General features: G+C 41.7%; 1 long non-coding RNA gene across 3 annotated transcripts in view; it reads right to left on the reverse strand.

Moving 5' to 3' along the window:
• LOC146594465 (uncharacterized) overlaps window positions 1–16,905 on the reverse strand; it is a 63,980-nt gene extending 47,075 nt beyond the window's left edge. For 2 of the 3 annotated variants that reach the window (XR_014896171.1, XR_014896169.1), the window contains exon 1: window positions 16,535–16,905. This is a non-coding gene — a long non-coding RNA (uncharacterized LOC146594465). Of the gene's footprint in view, window positions 1–11,440; window positions 11,592–16,534 lie in introns of those variants that run through there. The other variant, XR_014896170.1, reaches the window with a different exon arrangement.
• Window positions 16,906–18,079: the final 1,174 nt, after the last annotated feature.

Below are 18,079 nucleotides of genomic sequence, written 5' to 3' on the forward strand. Positions count from 1 at the left end.
CAAGAGAGACAAGAGAGGGGACAGAGGTGTAACCCTCCCTTCTTCTCCTGTGTTTAGAAAGCCCATATGACAAATGGGACCCCTAAAAAGTAACCCTTTTCTCAACCTGCTTCAAAACAAAACTTTGAACTGGATCTTGTCAGCCCTAGAAGATCTGCTCAGCCATGCAATACTCTGGCCTGGGTGTCTTCTACAGCTCCAGGTCCTATACAGCATAAACATTTACAATTAGCTATCGGAACAAGATTCAGAAGCCGCCATACTACAGGACTACTTTAACTAAAAGGTAACACTGCTTCTTTTAAATTACTACTTCCCTTTCTCATGAATTAAATGATTTTTCCCCCAAAATGAAAACACTTTCAAAGTGGCTAACCAATACTTTTTAGTCACTGTACAAAACCTCTCCACCAGTCACTTACACCATCCTCTCCTCATGACTAACAGCTTTGCTCACAGACACAGCCAGTTGATGGCTTATTGGTCCCAATGTGAACACAGATCACACATCAAAATATATCCAGTTGCTCTGCCCTGTTCTCTATGCTGTTCTTATCCCTAMGAAAGGGCTAGAAGAAAGCAAGTCTGTCAACGAACTCATGTTCTCAGCCAAATTGCTAGCAAACGGGTCTAATGAGACTACCATAGTAACTGGCAACCAGCTTCACGGGCTGAAGGTTTCGTCCTCTCTTCTGAAGCCACTAGTTAGTCGCTTCATACTGGATGGCTGTTGCCAAGTTATTGGTTTCTTTCAAAGCTGAGGGTTAAGCTTCTCCTTGGCCTCCCACTGCTCCAGAAGCAAAGCAGAAGACGCGCACAAAGCTAAACAGCACACACCATTGGGCTTGCCACATACTGAAACCCAGTGGACCAAAAGAGTTCTTATGGCTTGTTAAGCCAGTATTAATCTTCATTATCTGCCTTGGAAACTTTACTCTGTGCTCTACAGTGAAGTCCTKCCCATGCTTGTGAGGACACTTGAAGCCACGAAAGTAAAAATGTCTGGGCACATTTCTGTTTATGTCTGTGAGGAGGGAAACAGATGTTTGAAGTAGACAAGTGACAACAGCATCACTAGATCCTTGTGACAATCCTTGCAGTGCAGAGGGCTTCCTACAGAGTAAAGGGSTATGGAATTTATTCAGCGTATAAACAGCGTAACAAAAGACTGCCACAACTCAGCAATCACAAAACAACTCTTCTGTATGTATCTCCCAAGTTAGAACGACTCATGTTATTAAGTGGGTTGAAGTTCTAAGCGGTAGCAGATGTTGGCAGCATACTCTAGATCTTTGTGTTTCACAGATTTCCAGATAAATTGCTTCTTCTGKGCTAGTCCTTTAGTAATAACAATAATCAAGTGCTGTTTATGTAAGGTCCTTCATCCAACAATCCCAAAATGCTCCATACATTTAACAAACCARTAATACTCCACAGATGTATCGCTTTACGTTTTAAAAGAGGCTGCCTACATATCAAGTAATCCTCCACATTCCCTCAAATAGTATGTACCACCGTTACCCTCAATTTGCAGATAAGAGATGTGCAATTAGAGAACAGCACTGCTATGCCAAACGCCACAGTGCACACTGGAGATAACAAAGGGATTCTTGCTTGGAGTTCCTGCCTCTTAACTTTGGTGCATTGCAAGCACTAAAAATGTGCACATGCTGATACCTTCAGCACTCCGTTACGCAGAAGGACGCACTCCCAGAGCGCACAGAAAACACAGCAGCTAAAATAAACCAAGTCCAACTGAAGCAACAAGAAAAATTCTCATTAGCACAACTTAAGCTAGCTGCCAGGGAATTCACTAGCCCAGGCAGGAAACCTAACCCCCACAGGTAACTAGTCTTGCTCATATATCCCACCTGGAGAAAAATACAGCAGAACTCCTAAGCGCACCCAATAGAAGGGACACTGCTTGGCAGTGCTGGCCTTGCCAAGTGTGCAATGCTGTCCTGATTTCACTTAGACTTCAACTCCTGTTAGTTTGCAGTACATCCAGAATGCATGCAGATTACTGACRTGATGCAATGCATCATTTATTGATGAGAATCAGCAGCATGAAAGTGAGGCAAGCATCTGATTGCCTCTAATCCTTCAGATTCAGTTGGACAAGGACGTAAGCACTTTCCTGCATCTAAGATCCACATCACCTGGGTCATACAGAGTGCAAACACAAGAAAGTAATAACTATCTATGAGCCAGCGGCCCGAGTACAGCATTACCCACCAGGCTCCTCAGACTACATTCTCAGTTATGCAGCTGGCTTTTTTCGACTTTTCCCATATGCCAAGGTGACAGGATCTGTGAAGTGGGCATTTTCGCTCGCCCATATGTTTCACCAGTATTGGCTTAAGCAAAACTAGTATCCTCTGAAGCACAAAATCCTTCTTGGCAAATCTRCATCAGTGAAATTACTTCCGACATGAAATCTTTTGACAGGCAGCAGTGGAATTTTAAGCTTTTCAGCTGATAAACTACTGTAAAATTAGACCATACCTCCACCTCCTCAAAACAGCATCACTTGGGAGATATTATTATTTAGTGACCAAGTTACCCTAGCTCAACAACTTACCACTCATCAGCTGAACCACAGTAACCGAGCATCCGTGCTCAGCCTGCAGGAAACACAAAGAACAAGTTTCAGCTAAGTCACAGCGCAACAACTCCCACAATTATCAACCACTGTGAGGTACCTGACCAGCAGCAATACCTAAAGCTAAGTCCTAGCCCTAACATAAAGCAAAGTTTTCTGCATTTGATCTTGACAGGCTGCCTGTTCCCCATTCACTCTTGCTGTGCTGCTTCTACTAAAGGCAGTTTGAGCTCTTTATCACATAGTTCAAATTATATTGTGTTTGTCTATATTTGAAGCAACATAAAGACATTTGCAGAAATCTCAGACAGTTACCATGGCTCATGTGATGGACACAGTAACAAAGTTTGATTTGGCTGTGTATCCGAGTTCATAACTGCAATAACTAGAATTCTTTTTTTTTGCCCAAACTTTGCCTGCTTATCAAGAGAGTTGAACAGACCTGATACCAATTTTGCAATAGATCATGCAATAAAGCCTGTTACTTGAAGCACTTTACATTGGACACAGAAAATGAGAATACTTGCGTCCTCTCCTATGCTTCCTTGCCTCCAATTACCTGATACTTCCTCTCCTTTTGATATCCTACACTCCTGCTCTGCGCCTCAAACAGGAATTAGAAGCAGGTACTGTGGCCATCAGCAGYGCTTTCTTTCTCTACTTTCTACCAAACATACCTTGGACAACTGACCAGGAACACATCCAGCTGACAACACAACCAAATAGGGAGACATTGCCAAACTATTTGCAGCTGAATTAGAATAACAGCAAATAAACAACATGGATTTAGAGAGTCACAAGACTAGTGTTTGGCCCTGACTGGGGGCGAGGGAGAAGGCGGCCCATCCGAGGTGACGCCCGATTCTTTTCGGCTGAAATAAACTGAATTTCTACCAAGGGAAGCCAGGTTTCATAACCTATAATAGGGAAAGTGTTCACTRGACAGAGATCGTGTGCGAGTGCATAGAAGAGGCTAGACTGGGGCCCGTTTTTTTCATCATGCAGAAATGTAACAGCTTTTATTTCCTTTTATGACTCAGTGCTCCCAATGGAAAGCACACACATCATGGGTTTGGCACTACACGCCACTCCATTTCCCACCAGCCCTATCCCGCGATGAGCTGAATGCAGCCATTTGTTTAACCTCTTCAAGGAGAGGGGGTTTGTTCCAGGAGCCTCCTCCAGCAGCAGAAAGGGAGCAAAGCAGAGGGATGTCAGAGGAAGATGGCTCTCTACTCACAGGCCACAAAGCATGAACAGCCACTGTAAGAAAAMACAAGCTCAAGGGAAAACCAGAGCAAACTAGAGAGAAGGGTCTTCCCTGGCACGAGGCAGTATAGCTCCAAAATAGCCAAAGCAACAATGCTATTTCACATACGTTTTTTACCCAAAGTTATTAGGCCTCTTCTCCCCAGCATGTTACTGGGATGCACAGTCACAAGGATGCCATAGCTAATCAAACAAGCTCAGCATATGGGCTACAGCCAGCCTCATCTCTCTCTGCCCAAACACAAACACTGTCTAGAGTTTTAAACGTGAGGTTGCCTTACAGATCATACTTCTTCGCCTGTTGCAAAAACAGCAAAGTGCCTGTGAGCTGCTAATCAGCCAGGATTATTTTCTCCGGAGCGTACATCTAGGTTGGCTGCAAATCCAAAAAGGTGTTGCTCACCTACTTCAGAAGAAGTCAATAAGCCAGCTCTCACCCTTATCTCAAACCAAATCTTAGCGTTTTTTGAGTTAATAACATTGCCAAGAGATTTCAAGGTCTATTTCATTATTATTATTATTTTTTATTGGCTAAAACCATCTCACTTCTCAGATCCATCCTTCCATAGGATCCAAAGCAATTAGTCACTGGAAGACGTGTCAAGTCACATAAAAAAAAAAAAAAAAAAAAAAGGAGGGGGATGCAGAGCAGTGCTTCAAAATACAGCATTTCTTAAGATCTCCCTTTCCGTCTCTCCTTTCACTCAGTCACACACTTGGTTTGGGAAGACCCTGCTAAGTACCACAGCTCACAGTCAGGGCTTCTGTACCTCTTTATCTCTGTCTGCAATTAATATTTATTGCGTTTTGCAAGTTTTAGTTAATTGGGCTACCTAAATAAGCAACTCTCCAGGCCAGAATAGTGGAACTATAATTCTTTTAATCTGATGAGGATGTGAATTTCCCCAGTTATTCCTCTTACTGATTCTGCTGCCACCATAGAGCTGATGGCACGCAAACATTGCAACRGCAAGTATTAAAATTAGATCTGCCAGCAAACAAAGCAAGAATACACAGGAGAATACAAACAGCTAAAAAGCATTAGYTTTCAAGCACACATGTTGAAGGATTCCTGAGCAGCATGTCACAACATTATAAATGCTACAGGGACACGATGCTAAGAGTTATTTAGGATTTTCCAGCTTCATYGGTGACATGCAAAGAGTCTTCAAATCAGTTTGGGTAGAAAATTCTTCTTGGAGACAAAAGGCTTTTTCTTTTAATTCACTCCTCCCATTGCATGTATGTTGCCCAAGGAAGCTATTCTTGGAGAAAAAAAACATCTGTCACTATGTTTGGTGTGATGCAACTGGGAAGAATGTGATCTTGTAGTGTGCCATTAAGTTGCTCAGATTCTGGACATGCCAGTATTTCTGGAGTTCAGTCTTTCACTGCCTATATCCTGGAAATTTGCTTTACTTAAATTCTGTACTAGGTGCCCAAAGAAGCATGAAATTCAGAGGCAAAGGGAAAGCAGCACCCTCTTGGAAAAGAGGCTGAAAACTGCAGAAATAAATTTGAATCAAAGGTTAAATGTGTCCATCTGTCTATTTTTCCCCTCACTCTTTTCCCTACGCCGTTCTCTCTGCTTTAGGCAGTCTTTTTCTCTGCAGCTTYGAAGCAGAACCTGGAAAGTTTCTTCCCACAGATCTCACATCATCTGGCCAGATGCATTCTCTAAATGTTTTGCTAGACTATAGGTGGGCTCCTTGTCTTCTCTGAAGCCAGCACACGGTTTCCCATGGGCTACAGTGGGAACAAGATTCCACCTTTTGTCTTGCATGCTCTGCAAGATGCATTGCTCCTACTGTTTGGTTGGCTTTCAAAATGTAGATAGTGTAGCCAAGTCCCAACTCCTATTCCCTTCCCTAAAACACCACAGCAGACATTCTGAGTCASAACTATACAATGCTCCAGTTTGTCTGGGGCTTTTATTTGGCCTAAATTCTGTTAAAAAAACAACAAAAAAATCCCCCAATCCAAGAAAAAGCTATTTTTTTGACAAGGTTTACAGAAATTTATACTATGCTAAGATTTACTGTGCCTGTTCCCCAACAAGGATGAAATTTAGTGAATAATGAAGCCTGACTTCCTGATTAATGAAAAGGGAAGAAATGTTAATGCTAGAGTACAAGAGAATTCAAACAACTGGCTTCACACTAAGCCCTGGCAAAGGGGCATTCTTTGTGATCTTTGGTATGTGTTGTACGAGGGCACAATAAAGCACATCTATTACAAATACCACAGCATAAGTAAATATTGAATCAGCTTTCTAAAGAGCTAACGTTGGGGTGTCTGAATAGCTAAACTAACATCTATGCCTTAATTGCTATCTAGGAAGACTAAGATTCCTTGTTTTATATCCAACCACCAACTAGGATACTGCTCCTTACACTCACCTTAGCTRTATTAATGCTATTTTTCCTTTCTAAGGTTTGAGCTCAGGCTTCTCCATTTCTGTTTATAATAGTCTAGATCACTGTAAGAGAGGCTGGAGAGGATCCATGCTCCTGAACAGGACACATCTTACAAAAGTCTGGGAAATTACTTAAGCATAGGAAAAATGACAAGGCTTCAGAATGACTCATAGCCGATATTTGCAAAGATGTTGAAAGAAGCTGGGTCACAAAGACTAATCACTCTAATGTACTTTTCCCTTCCTTTGCGGGTTCCCATCTGCTCCAGATCACTTTAGAAAGATCTCAACATACATGTAATTGTATTTCTTTGCTTGCAGACAGGCCACATAGTCAGGATTGGTAACACTGTCACTTCTTTTCTTTGCTAGGATGGTACTGTGAAATCAAAGCAGTTTTGGTTCACCTGGGGAGCTGGAGTTGCCCTCCCATCTGGTACAGGCATTGCAACCAAGCTACCTCAGTTTGTCACCATTTGCAGCTTGGGTTGTCTGAATACCACCTTCTGGGACTACGCAATGGGGCAGGCCTGGGCCACAGCTTTCAAGCACAGCTACTTTTTTGAATCCAGCCCTTGCTAGCTGCAGGACACTGCAGGGGAGGGGAGGGGAAACACCTAGCCCTCAAAAGAGTTCACCAGATACACCCCAAGGCACTTCCAGAGGCTTTCCCACCTTCTTCACACAGATCAGCTACTGCAGTGGCCTTCAACTGCCAGGTATTTCAAGTACTTGATRAGACCAACTCCTGAAGGTAGATAAATTTCAAGTAAACTGGAAATTCTTTCTAAATAGCTTCTTGTTGAGATGGTAACTTCTGGAAAAAAACAAAAAACTGTTCTCACAARGAATCAGTTACAGCTTCATCAGAAGCTGTTCAGATTTCAAAGACCTGCAAATTGGAGAAGTGCAACTTTCCATAAGAATTTTAAGAGGAAAAGTATTCTCTCAGTTTGATCAAACTTTCATATCCTTGCTAGTTTGTTTTGTTCTAGAGTAGTGTCTCATAATGGCATTGTTCAACTCATCTTAAAATATTTTCCCCTAAAAACTAAAGCCATGAAGCTGATTATAAGAGAAAGAGAGCACTGTGGCAACAATTTACACCCTTTTATGGGGAAAAAAAARGAAAAAAAAAAGAAAAAGGGCAATCATTAATTTCCCTATGGACTAAACCAAGCAATGAAATATCAGATCATCCATAACTTGGAATGTCAAGCAAATGTCAGTGAAAGTTAAAGCTTCAGAGTCAGGATTGCTGCTCATGTTTACAGCAGCTGGAATACAAAAAAAAAAAATTGCATTCTGCTTGCAGCAGCAGAGCCTACATAGCCCTCATTCTGAAGTGAGAATTAGTTGCATTAAATTCCTCCACATTGTTAAAATGGCATATCTTTACYCAAGTCAACTCGCACCAAAGTCAGCAAAAGACTTGTAGCCAACTATAGCGGGAACTGGACAAACCCTTAAAAGAGAAACTGAATGGAAAATGCGTTTTGAAGAGAGACCTTTTGCCCCCAAGGCTAGACTGTCCTAGGAAACCACAGAAACACATTGTTCCTTTTCAGCCTTTTGCTGAGGCCAAATGATTTAACACAAACATGTATCAAAGATAGCAAAGGAAAAGATTTCCCTTCTTCCTCCAGACATTAGCTCAGTTGAAACATCCTACAGGCCTTTTGCTATCACTTCAGAATACTTCCAGTTTCTGCTGCTAGTATAAAAAGATTCAAAAATGTGTGGCTTTTTGGCATATCTGGGAATGAAATCCCTAATGCTCTACAAGAATCGAATGTTCATAGAATGTCGCAGACTTCGGAAACATCTACTCAGCACTTGCATTACTTTGGGAGGTGGGAGAGACTTCGCTTTGGAAAAACTGACACATTTTAAATCATGAGAACAGAAATGGGTGGTTTCATCAACAACACAGTGACAACAAAATCATCAAGTAAATATCAAGGGATCGCTCGAAATGGAAGTAAAAGTCAGGTGAGCATTCAGCTCAGAGTCTGAGCCCTTCTGATTTCTCAAGGAAAACAAATGTCAAAACATACTKACTCTGAAGAAGTCAAGCACATAACAGTGTTCTCCAAAAAATCCCGTAAATACTTCATATTAGCTTTACTGAGCYGAGACTCAGCGAGTAAGTCGCATCCTCACAGTAAACTCTCCATGACCCARCTGAGGGTTCAGAACTGACTTCTTGCCTGGATAGAACAGGACACCTGCTCTTCACCAAGCTGAACACAATTACCCAAAAAAGGGCTGTTGGAGTCAGCGGAAGAATATTGAAAAAGACACAAGGTTAAGTTCACTGACTTCTTCCTTGCTTACCAGAACACAGACCACTCCTGTCATTTTTTTTCCCCTGCAAGTTCATCAGCTGCACTGTAACTTTTCTCCTTTAGCTGCAGCCAAATGGAAACGAATTCCCTACCACCATGAAATTTCATATTCTGATTCTAATCTTCCTAGCTTGGCTCTTTTACTTTGGAGCTGCTCCAGAATGCCTCGTCAGCTTGCAACTCCCACCCATGCCTTTTCTGCATATCTTCTATATCTGTGTCCCATTGTATTCTGTCTTACTCTCATTGGGATCACCCACCACGTTCAGTCATGAGAGGAAGAGTCCAAGAATAGAGAATAATACTCCCTGACCACTTGTCTTTCAAAATATCTAGCAAGAAWAATGTGCTGTAGCTAGCTACTGTTGGTCCTTCCAGTCCAGACAAAAATCACGTCTCAGGGGAAGGAAAAAAGCCACCAACAGAATAAACCTTCCCCTACTCCTCCTTGAGGAGCACTAGACATAAGCASTAGACTTGGTGACAAAACCTGGAGCCTTAAGTATAAAGTCATTAACTCCAACAAGAGTCCTGATCATTACTGGAAGGGGAAAAATGTATGTAAAAAACTTGCATCCGCATTTCCACAAGCACATGGACAGATTCCTCCAATGAGGCGATACTCCAAAACATCTAGTATAAGCCAGTACTTGAGGAAATCACATTTATAGTATGATCTTCAGAATAATTATAGGGATAGGTAGTGATGTGATCATATCATCAAATGCAAGATATTTTTCTCCTAATATTGGAGTGAGAGTCATTAACAAAGAGGTGATACCATGACACTTTCCAATCATCTGTGGTTTCTAACAACATAAGCACCTACATTGACTCAAATCTCAAAGGTCAGAGTTATGCTGTATCCTCAGGAGGTATAAACTGCTCAAGATCCAAAATTATAGAGCCAACAATATGCCTCTTCTTCTGGTGTGGACCATTTTCCACACCAAGTCCAGTGAAAACATACAAAGGCATCTCCGTCATGCTCAAGGAGACAGGACCTTSTAATCCTGTCACGAGCATTTGCACCTCACCAACTGCAGAGAAGATGAACTTTGCTCCACTGCAAATTCAACGAAACGCTTTTACAGGGGATACGGATTCAAGAGAAAGCATGAAGCTCCTTTGACAGGGCAGCAGTCCAACTGACATTATAGTTGGCATATGCCTGCAACTTCCCACAAAATGAAGGAAGGGTAAACCCTCTGTGCAAGGGGTACTCACCTCAGAAAGACATGGGACAGCAGTAATAGACAACTCCGTGTCTGTGCATGTAGCCAGACACTACAAGGCCATCTGTGAGCAAGTCATCAAGGCAGGTGGTTAACCACTTCACAGCTAGGGCCTGTGGATTTATTTGCAGATCATATGGGCCCAGAGGCTACTGGAAGTATGTCGAGCTCCTTCCTTTCCCTAYGCTTTGCGGTCATAGGCTCCAACCCTAAAGGACAACTTGAAAAGATGCCAGCAAGCGTAACCCTACCAGGTTTAATCTCTCAGCCAAGAGGAGCTTGAGCTTTTGCAGTCTTTCGCAACAAATGCCAAAGATAACCTGACTTTGTGAATCTGAAAGACAGGTATAAAGTTTGCTGAGTTCTCAAAACTTTAGCTGAGTTATGGCACTTAGGTAGGTCATAGAGATGGGAAGAGCTAGTTGTTTTGCATTATTTTAGCCCCTCCCCCCTCAAAAAAAAAAACAAAAATCAGGCAACACTTGGCAGCTTCTGGTTTATAGATTGGGTTTCTTCAAACCAAAATTCTATTAAAAAAATGGCTCTCAAGCAGTGAAAGTTCACTCAGTTTTACAAAAGCCACCTCAAGCTGAAATAAGCATTTAGTAAAAAAATATTCATCCTTTATCTCTGGTATAATGTTGTTTTACTGGCCAACAAATCACACCTTTCCTTTCTTCTTCCCTGCCTGAGAATTGACACTGTTAAGAAAAAAAAAAAGCCCACAAACCAACAAACCCCAAACCAACAAAAAACCCCCCACAACCATGCAGATAGTCTTTCTATGCAGCACGACCAAAGCTGTTCAAAGCCACTGTGGCTGCCTTCAACTGAATCAACTTTCAGCCTAGGCTTTTCACCTACTAAAGATTAAAACAAATCTTCCTCCCTAGATCAGAGACTTCCTTCAAACCATTCGGGTGCTTGCACTAGCAAGCTACTATTACTGTCACAACCAGTTGCTTCACCAGGGKGTTCCACATACAGTTACTCTGGACCTATCCATCTTACAGTCATCTTCTCCAAGCCCGGATCAAGGTGCTGGGTTAGGAAATGTTCCAGTGACAACGCATTTATCTCAAGATAGTCAAACATCACTATAACCCTAAGCTTTAGGGAAAATTAACCACCCAGTAATCATAACAGTCTAATGTAACTCCATTTCTAGGCAGCGAGGATATAGCTGCACATCTAACAAACAGAGCAGAAATGCTCCTGCAGACAGATTCATCAATGTTAATAATCCTCCAAGACTTACTCTTCAAGTCACAGTCCTGAAACTTTCACTTACTTTTAGTGCTGCTAATGGTCTTAGCAGTTTTTCTGGCACATGTCTAAAGGCATTAAGGCAAATTTTGTTCTAATTGAATGAGAAATGAATCCCCCTCCAAGTTCTGAAAAAGCACAAAAATCACCTCTCCATCTCATCCAGCCTCAGATCATCAACTAGTTAACAGTCTATGCCTCACCTATACAACCCTCCAGTCATCCTTAGTGCACTCTTCAAGCTAACCTTTGCTCCCTAACAAAGTAAACCCCTTCTCTTTTCTGTTCCCAAAGGTGCACTCACCTCCAACATCCAAAGAAACCTCATCACAATCAATTAACAGCTYAGTTGTGCTCTGTTAAATCCCTAAGCCAGCTGAGACTGGGCAGGCAACCAAAAGCCTGAAAGAATGAGTCTAGATAAAAGTCTAGATAACCCCTTCAGGTGATAAGCATTTAAGAAGACTGCCCCATAGATATCAGCTGTTGCAAAATGAAGTAACTACTCAACACATAACACATGGTTTGGATGAATCACTGCATAGCAGAGGGGGGGGGGGAAACTCATTAGAATATCAGGCAAACTTCCCACCACTTCCAATTCCATTCCCACCTGCTTCCTCACTTCCTGTAAATGTTAATTGTACTATAAGCACCCAAGGAGTCAAGTAGATCACGCTAGACATTGTACATGCATATTATAAGATGGCCCATTCCTAGGAGACATATGGTAAAAAAAAAAAGGAGTGAGAAACAGCAAGAGGAAGGAGGAACTAGCCGCTCCTGATACACAGCCAGAGAACTAGTGTGTAAAAAGGTTAAATGACTTTCCTGTGGTCATAAAGGGAATTTTCCAACATCAGGACTTAAGAGAGATGCTCCAAACCTTTGGACATTATCCAAGCAATTCTCTTTGACCTTAGTTTTCCTCTCCAAGCATCCAAAGCAGCATACAAAAGGTCTCACGCTCTAATTTTACTTGAAGTTAGACCCAATAGTCTACATTAATGAGACTGGTTTGGAAATCTAAACTAAGACAAGTTCTTCAGCATGAATCTAAACTGTTAATAAAAATAAGGATCTTCCCTTACAATTAGACATTTTTTGGTAATCTGCTAGTATTTTAACATGAAAAGCAGAATTTGCTGTTCAGGACCTCAGGGGAACATTTACTAATCCTGAGCTTTACTCACCAGATGTTAAAGGCCCACGAACATGTGAGGGCCGTGGGAGGAAAACAAAATGCTGAGTTAATATGCACCTCACAGATCAGGGAGGATTCGTCCCCTTTGAATCTGAATGTTCTAATCTATGTTTTTCATCCATTGACTACTTGCACATATGGCAAGATGCTTTTTGTCTAAACCCTGGTAAATAACCCCCATTCTGCTTAAAAATCAAAGGCGGGTCTCAGACCTGTCAGAATACGTGCATGCACTTCATTATGTCCAGTATCGTTAAGGAACATTAGACATTCACAACTCATATTTCAATAYCAGTTCTTTCACAATTGTCCTGAAAAATTCACAGGCCAAGTCAGCCCAGTACAAGGCCAAACAGTGCCTGAAGGAYAGCAACAGATGGGAAAACTAGCATGCTACCTGGGACGAAGGGGCTCTTAAAAGCGTATGAAATGCCACAACGTCAGACCAAAGGTTGGTCTAGCCCATTAGCCTGTCTAGCACAGTGGCAGCTAGAGATAGCTTATGCCTAACTATTCTCTGTGTCCCTATCTCCTCAGACTCTTTCAGTATTCCTGTATTAAGGATGTTAGAGGGTACATCCTCCCCGCTCTTTCTGATATCTTTTAATGCATGTCTTATCCATGAATTTGTGAAATCCCCCTTTTTTTTTGGGGGGGGGGGGGGGGGGGGGGGGGKGGGGTGGTGGTGCAAATACAGTCTCTATTTTCCTCTTGTGTTAATAAGCTYTASAAGTTCAATATGCGTTATGTACAAAAGCTCCTTCATCTGCTTTACATCAATGACTTACTAGTGTCTGTTAGTGTCCGCTAACTCTAGGACTGTGAGAATTTGCCAAATTTTCATTCAGCTTATTCACCGCCTCGTGATTTGATAAACTGCGACATCTCCTCTATTCCTTCTCTTATACTAGTGAGTCCCAGCATTTGCAGGCCCTCCTTGGGAGGCAGCTGCTCCATCCCTTTCACCATTTTAGGGGTCTTTTTCTGTACCTTTTCTCACTCTACTCTTATTCTTGAGAAGTGGAGGACAGGACTGCACTCATTACTCAAGCATACTTTTCTGTTTTTATGTAACAGGAAAAATRACACTATCAATACACTCACTGATGATGCTCAGCACTTTGTTCGCTTTTTTCACTGCTGCATCTTGACAATGATTCCGGAGAACCACTGGCTACAAGTCTAAAATCTCCTTCCTGAGCTACAAGTGCCAGTGTCAAGTTCAGGATCACGTAAACATAATGTAGACTATTTTTACCTAAATGTGCTATCCTACCTTTTCCTACATTGCACAGAAACTCATCTGCTACTTCTTGCCCACCCACTCGGTTTTCAGAGAGTCTTTTCAGATTTCCTTGCCATCAGTGCTGCATCTGACTGCTCGAAAGAGCTTAGCACCATCTGCAAACTGTGATATTGAATACGTTGGTCCCAGCACTGATCCTTGGGGACCCAATGCTGATTCTTCTTCTCTGCAAGAGCAGCCAATAAGCCTTACCCTTTGCTTTCTAGCCTTCAAGTAGCTTTCAGGCCAAATCAGGATTTTTCCTCCAATCCCATAGCTACCTAGTTTCCTTATTTTTTTGTACAGAACCCTGTCAGAGGCTTTCTGAAAATCCATATCCATTACCTCCTCTAGATCCCTTTTATCTTTATGCCTAATGTCAGAGAGCCAGCAGATGAGACAAGATTCTTTACCGAAGCCATAGTAGTTCTTTCCAAACCACACTGTGTTCATCCATGTGTTCAGTGTTCGTCATCTTCACTACTGATTTTTATTCCTAGCAAGATCTCTGACACAATTTGTAGTTCCCAGGATCATCCTAAAGACCAGCCTCCAGCATAGTAGCTGCTTCTAATAGAAGTGTAGACACCATTTGCCTGCAAATCTCCAGTTCTTTCAGGACACTTAAATAAATACCATGGTCTTGGCAACTTCCTGACATTTAACTTGTATATGTGGTCTAATATTTCCTTTTGTATTTATTGCCAATTGATTTAGCTGCTGTGAGCTGCCTGTCACAAAGAACAGGTTGGGGGGGGGGATTTGTCCCACGTCTTCAGCAAAGACCAATAAAGTCATGTAGTTTTTCCTGTCATTTTTCCCCTTATCATGGAGCAGTCCTATCAATTCCCTCAGTGATACCCTACCTGCACTCCATTTAAAGAACTGTTCCATYAGTCTGAGCATCCTTCACACAACAGTTTGACTCAGTTTTTTTCCCACTTCCTATTTGCATTTGATCTTCTGTGTTCTACAGGCATTTCTTCTCTCCCTGCGTGCACAAGCTTTTTGCTTCTTAAGTGCCAGTCTTTTCTCACAATACCGCAACTTTCCTGTCAAGCCATTGCAGGGGTATTACACTTCTTGCAGTGAGGCATGTTTTACTTGGGCTTAAAAGGCAGTAGTTTTAAGTCTCCAGGTTGTGTGTAGGCATCTTGCCTTCTGACCGTTCCTTTTGCAGTTTTTGTCTGCAAACTAATTGCCTCATATTTTACATAGCTCCCTTTCCCCAAAGGGAATTTCCACACAGAGAATTTATTTGATCTGCTCTCTCCCACCACACCRTCAAACCTAATTATACTGTGATAGCTGTAATAGAGCAGTTCTCCAGCTATCACTTCTTGAAGTAGGTCCCAAGCAGCACTCAAAAATCAAGAGCTCACCTAACTCTCATTATTTCAGGCAGCATCACCATTACATTCAAACTCTCTCTACATCTTACCCCAGTGAGACATCGAGGTCTCTCTATATGAGGTAGCTGAAGTTCCCMACTACTACCACCTGGCTCAATCACTCTTACCAGGCTGATCTGGGCGAGGGTACAACCCAAATACCATAGTAATAAAAATGCAACCACAGTGATTCTGTAGCAAATTCCATCCCAAAACATAGCCAGTATTTTTATACCATGACACTTTGTTATCCCAACTGTATATACTACAGCTTTCAGTCTAGCAACACTGCCCTTGTTGTCTCAGTACGTTACACCAGGGAGGTTGTTTGATGTCCAGCAGTCCTGTTATTGTGTATTTTTCACTTTAGTGTAGAAGCACTTGCAAATTTTGTCCTTGATTCACTGCTCAATATTGCATATGCCAGTCTACTAACACTGCAGGCCATCTGATTTGCCTTCTATATTCATTGCACTAGCACTGTTTGCTTGTCCCCTCGCCTTTGCGGAGGTAGAGTGAACATTAACAATATCCTTTGTGTGGATCATTTAGTCTCTTCTCCACCATGGTCATTTTTACCATAGGAGAGAGGTCTATCCCCAGTGTTTTCCAAGCTCCCAAAGTTTAGCATAGGCTTAGAACAGGTCTAAAAGATGGAATAACTAGAAAATGCCATCAGATTTGAGCCAGCTAAGCCCCAAGAGCCAGCTCTAAAAGATCAAGCTTTACTGATGCATCAGAAGAGGGCTGTTGGCCTTCAATTTCATGGGTCTTCACCATTTTTCTACAGTGAGTTCCTGCCTTACTCAGAACATTGTACAAACCTATGTTTGCACGGATGTGTAGCACACTTTTAAGTCTCAGCTAAGGTTAGTAGCACAAGCAGGTGCAACATGAACCCATTTGCCTTTGTGATTTACCGTACAAACAATATAAAGCATTAAATATCTAGGAGCAGTTAATATTTATCTAGTTGTTTACTCCTTTAAAAAAAATACACCCCTTATATGCAAAGTGCAACTATAAATCATTGCTTCCAGTATTAAATACCAAACGTATCAGTTATTTCCAAGTATTAGCTCTTTTTAAAGAGAAGGTAAGGTCCATTTTCCTTCTACTGCATGCACTGTACTGACAGGCTAAAAATGCCAAATCTTATGCATAAGTTTGAACTACAATAAAATGTTTAAACTAAATATGCTTTCTTTTGTTAGCTGTAAGCTTAAGTTATGTCGTTAGACATTCACTATGCACGCTACCTCATAAAGCTTCACAAGTACATTCATACACTCAAAGTACAAAAACAGATCCCAATTAGCCTGGGGAAGCACATTGTGCGTCATAGTGGTATTCCGAATTTATGAAACTTAWAAATAGAGAGAATTGCTGTCACAGATGGCATGCTCTACCTCAGCCAGGGAAGGCTCAAGTTCACACAGAAAAGACAAAACARTAAAAAAGGTTTAATACCTTAAACATCTGTCAGATCTAAAGTATCTATATAGGAGTGTGCCCTACCTTATGATTGAGAGGCCAAGTCCTGCTCTGAGTCAGTGATCTACAAGTCCTTCCACCTCAGATGGATTTGAATCACATGCTTTTACACCAGTCTCAGCTTTGATGGGCTGTTACAATACACAAAGATACCAGTCATGATTCAACACTGTTAATTCAGCACTGTTCATTCTACCACTCCCCTTAGCAAACAGAAGACCTGCACAGAAGAAATTAAGTTCCTACTTCTAAAATCTTCACTTCTTCCCAAACTTGTACTTTTATTCAGTCTCATTACAGTAAACACGGTACCTTCAACTCTTGCGTGTGTTCTGCTTCAGAATCCACTGTAAGCATCCTGATCACTAATGCTTAACATCTTCTCTCACTTTAGTTGTGCCACCAGCCCTRGCATCCTACACTGAGCTCTTTGCTGTGAAAGCAAGGAATCTAGCRTTTAACAATCTACCCTAAAGCTGTCAAAGTTGTATGACCTGAGAATCTAAAATATTTTACTTTTGCTTCCTATCACAAATGACAGGGTTTTGTGACCAACTGCCAATTTTGTTTGAGAGCTGTTTAACACTTGAAAAATGGCAAGGGCTTTTAGGGGGGCTTTGTTTGTTTGTTTTTGTTTTTTTTTAAGGAAGACTCACAGACTGCAGGTGCTTAGYGCAAGTTAAAGAAACTACAAAACCTCAGAGCACTGGAATGATGAAGCAGCAAGGTGGCTTATGACAACTCTGACCATTTCCCAGTGTACCACCTCCAACATAAAACCACAAARCCCAGCATTAGCATTTAGTAGCATTTCTCAGATTTAAGATAGCTGGAGTCAAAGTACAGTAGACTATTACCTCAACATTTAGGCAGTTTGAAGCATCTCAGTAGAACATCTGTTTGCTTTTAGTTTCCATCATTTCTGACACAGACAAATATTCTGAACTAACAAACAGATTTTGATTTTGGCTTTCATAATGGACTGCAAGAAGTTTGCCAGTCATTAACTGCATTAAGAAGTTCCAAGAGATTGTTAAATGCTCATCTTTTAAYATGCAAAGTAAACTGGAACAGATCAGTGAGGTGAGGAAGGCTTCACAGGACTTGCACAGTATCTTACAACTCCTGGTCTTCACAGGACTATGCCCACTCTAAAGAAACTCCTGCAAGTCCCTTCTTGCTTTTATATTTTAGTCACCCTTGGACATTATCAAATACATAWTATAAGTATTTTCTGACCCCTTACAAAGGCTTCAAAACAGCTTCTCTCAGTCTTGGGAGCCAGACCACAGGCAGAGACTTTGAATTGCTTGTGGCTAACTGAAATTGAAGGGCCAAACCAGCCAGCCCAGACAGAACCCTTCCTGAGTGAGAGCAAAAATACCAACATGCTGTATGCAGGACAGCCCAACCAACTCCAGCAGGTTAGGACACAGGCAGAACAAACTACCTACACAAGGTTTTTTTTTCCAGATTTCTCCCTACTTACATGACATCTTACTGCACACACCCCTCAGAGGTTGAAACACAGACTCAATTTCCTTATTAACTCTCTCCTTGCCTAGGTAG

Source organism: Rhea americana, unplaced genomic scaffold (genome assembly GCF_003343005.1).
Source record: "Rhea americana isolate MKP2758 unplaced genomic scaffold, rheAme1 scaffold_259, whole genome shotgun sequence".
NCBI lineage: Eukaryota > Metazoa > Chordata > Aves > Rheiformes > Rheidae > Rhea > Rhea americana.